Source organism: Alligator sinensis, unplaced genomic scaffold, assembly GCF_000455745.1.
Source record: "Alligator sinensis unplaced genomic scaffold, ASM45574v1 scaffold1778_1, whole genome shotgun sequence".
In the NCBI taxonomy this organism is placed as follows: domain Eukaryota; kingdom Metazoa; phylum Chordata; order Crocodylia; family Alligatoridae; genus Alligator; species Alligator sinensis.
Genome location: NW_005843529.1, coordinates 46,489 through 50,363, shown reverse-complemented (window position 1 = coordinate 50,363; position 3,875 = coordinate 46,489). Strand labels below are relative to the sequence as shown.

General features: G+C 49.7%; 1 protein-coding gene across 1 annotated transcript in view; it reads left to right on the top strand.

Moving 5' to 3' along the window:
• Positions 1-3,875, top strand: part of VAV2 (vav guanine nucleotide exchange factor 2) — a 75,158-nt gene that overhangs the window by 34,024 nt on the left and 37,259 nt on the right. The window lies entirely within an intron of this gene.

Here is a 3,875-nt window from a genome sequence, read left to right as displayed (position 1 = left end):
TCCCTACTGATTTCAATAGGGCCAGGCGTCCACCCCCTGAATCGGGTTGCGGTTTGGAAGCACAGTGTGTGCAGATAACACGGGTCAACAAGTAGAGGGGAAGCTGCCTCACCCAGTTCTGCTATTACTGCTGATAGGCAAGCTGCGAGGCTGCCTCCCTTAATGGTTGTAAAGTGCTCGAAGATTGTTACCTGAGAAGGGCAATGTATTTCTCGCGGCTGCTATTGATCCTCGCTGCTAGTTGGCCATCTCTATCATCCAGTGCCAGCTGGTTGAATAGCATCTAAGTTTAGGTGATACGGCACTGGAGACGTACTGCAGAAAAATAGGGAGAAAGCACGAGCCAGGATATAATGCGCAGGGCTAGATCCACTTCACTGGGACACCGTTTAACAGCGGAGTCTGACCACGGGAAATCTTTCAGTGGGTTGAAACCCGGGGCTCTTCTCTTTCACGAAGTATCTTCCTGCACAGATTCAAAAGCAGGAAGCAAGCATGCAGTATTACTGAATTGAGCAACGCATGTTACCTCCTGGTGGGAGCAAAGACTGCTGTAATGGCCTGTTGGGGAGGGGAGGGAAAGCAGAAGTGTCCTATCTTGGTGCTGCCGTTCCTTGCGTCCGTCTGTCTGTTTGCTTTTTGCCTTGCTGCTGCACCGACCTCCCAGACGGGTGAAAGAGCCACCATACAATGCCTCTCCTCCTTCAGACACATCTCTGAAATTCTGCCATCCTTTTCGGATGGCAAGCCTCACAGCACTCGAGGGGGATAGCGCAACATGCAGGAGGGTGCTGATCTCAAAAATATGCCTGGCCAACTGCTCCTTGGACATATCACAAATAGGAGAATTTAGAGAAGCATTTTAAGGTCCTGCATTATGTATGAGCTGAGTTGCATTATGGATGTAATGGCCGGTGGGCTGATATGATGGGTGGACTCTCCTGGAAAAACATTTGCGGTCCCTCTTCCCTGAAAGCTTAAGAGATGCAAGGAGAATCCAGCTGATTAGGGACAGAGTGAAATAGCTGCTGGTCTCACCGATCTAATGAGACTAGAGCAGGGGTGGGCAAAATGCGGCCCGGGGGCCAGATGCGGCCCGCCAAGCCATTCTATCCGGCCCACGGGGCCCCTAAAAAATTTAGAAAATTAATATTTATCTGCCATGGGCTGCCTGTCATGCGGCGCTCGATAGCTTGCCAAAACTCAGTAAGCGGCCCTCCACCCAAAATAATTGCCCGCCCCTGGACTAGAGTCATGTTTTCATATGGCTCCGTTATGGGAAAGAGGGCCTCCCTCTTTCCCGTAAAAGGAAGAGTCTTGGACTTTTTTCTTTGGTGTAGGGACTGTGTGAAGGCATTATTTGTATTTGGCTATCCTCCTGAGATCCAACTGAGATCAGGACCCAATGCGCCCAAAGCATAAGTATTGTCAGTCATGCCCGGCTCTGACAGCTTAGCGAGACGGTCCATGTGTCACATAACTGGAGTAATTAAGATCAACAATGGGTGGGAGAAGGGAATTGTAGTTTTCCCCGTTGCAAACTGAGGCAGAGCAACTTGCCCTAAGTTATTATTGGAGGACTGTGCGGCCAGGAAAAGAGCATGGGTCTCCAGAGCCCAGTCCAGCGCCTTAATCCTAGGAACGCCCTTCGTTTCTAATGTATCATCGCTGTTCTTTATTTTTACATGTGCCTGCAGAGGCTGCCGAACACAGTGATGCATCGCTCCCGTGCATCGTGGGTTTTTCCTTAAGCGCGATAGTTTGTAAATCTTGTGCGATGTAAGCCAAAGGTTTGGAGTTGATGTTCCTGGCACTCCTTTTGAACCATCTCGGTGCTGACAGCCGAGATATGATCGTACATGTTCAGAAGTTGTCAAGGGGGGGAAGCCAGAAGAATAATCTGCATTGACTGCAGCTTCATCAGGTATCGAGAATCCCATAAATCTCTCCATTCAATTACTTGGCTGGATTTGAGAATTGCAGATTTACAAAGCGGCGCCGGGTCAGGTGTGCAGCGATCTCCTCCACCGCATGACAGGGCTCTGAAATAATGGATGGGTTACAGCCCATGGTAGCATATGAGTCTTATCTTATCAGCAACAGTACAGTTAATGGCTAGAAACTGAGAGGGGGGAGAAGGGAAGTAACCATCCTCATACAGGATTAATGAGCTTTTGAGTGAAATACCCACAGCAAGATTTTTTTTCATTGTGTCTGGCTGCTTAAATTTACAGCCAGTGTAAACTTGGGGAGGTGGAATATGGATTCCCAAGCACACTTGCCCACAGGGTACCATAGCCACTGATTTTTAAAAAAACAACCAACCCAGCATGAACTCAGGTAAGTCGCTTGGTCCTACAAGTGTTTGTTCCCGTGCCAGGCTACAGTGACTCCAGCTGAATTTGATAAGGCTGCCTACCTTGTGTAAACCCTTTTACATGTCGGCAAACCCAGAGCCTAGCACGCTGGGGCCCAGATGTCAGGGAGGTCTTCACTTTTCTACTGTAATTATAATCCTGAGCATTTTGAAAGAGGAGAAGGAGCATTGCACAGCGATCCAGGGACCGAACTGAAATGCAGGAATCCTCCCTTCCGTTACCAGATCCTCGCTACAGACTTGCTTTGTGAACTTGATTGAGTCATTTTGCCGTCATTTATAAAGCAGGACTGATAGTGTTGGGTGGGCTGGTAAAAGTTTGGAGCATCTTGCACGGAAGAGGCACACGTGCTCGAGGCTGCTGCTGATCGTTTCGTAGAACGTGCGCTGTGTCCATTGGTGGTTGGGAGAACAACGGTGTGTTGTGCAGCGGCTGAGAGACCAGCTATGTAGCTTCCTAGCATCGGGGTGGTCAGCTGGCAGCCTCAGCGAAAGTTTTTTTCTTTGACCTTTTAAGCCTTCCCAGGCCAGTCGCCTGTTTTGTCGCACTGCGTGCACGTTCGCCTTGTGCAAATTATACCGCTAACACGGCATAGCATGGAAAACAAAGCAGCGGTAATTAAAGAGGGGAGAGCTGATTAAGATGTCAGGGGGGATCACTGCTTATGCTGTAATCTCAAGAAAAGCCATAGCTGTAGCAGGGCATGCTATTTAGCAGCCATTGTACGTGGCATCTGCATCCAGGGTAATGGCAATCAGCAGTGATAGGACCCTCCTCCCCCACTCACACTCCTTTTACCTTCGCATATACGGAGCCGATCGATCCTCTGTCTTGCTCAGAAGTCAGCTCAGTGAAGCCCCTGGAGTGCTCCTAGTGAATAAATTGCCTGTGATGTATAGCGAGGGTGAAAGGGGCTGTAACGACTAGTAACGTGGGAAGGGGAAAGGTGCAGTGATGATGAGGAAAGGCTCTGGGGTGTAGAGCAATGCGCTTCCTTTGGGATTGTTCCCTAAACAAGGACACACGACTACCCTGGGCAAGCAGGGGCAGGGGTGCTGCGTTGACTGCCATGAATCCAGCCATGAGCAGGGAGCAGAAGGTGCAGTGGGGATGACCCTGAAGTCACTTTAGGTATCATTTGCTGTGCCTTTTAATGGCCCCACTGGCTGTTTGCTGGCAGGACATGCAGCTCCCCAGGACTGATGCATTGCCTAAGAGGTCTCTGACTGTCCTGGACTGGGGAAGACAGCTGGATACAGAGAAACAGGAGCATATGGACACCTCGGCTTAAAGTGTGTTAATGGCAGAGTTGTTCTAACACCCCTCCCAGCTCCGTTCAGTTTGTGGGCAATGCCATTTCTATTGCAGTTATGGGATCAGATGCACTGTGCATGGCCGAGCATACTTACTTACCATGGATGATGCCGTTTTATAACAAGCTGATAAGAGCAGATCTCTATGTTGGGAGTTTAACGTGGTGTTTGGGGGGGGGGGGGG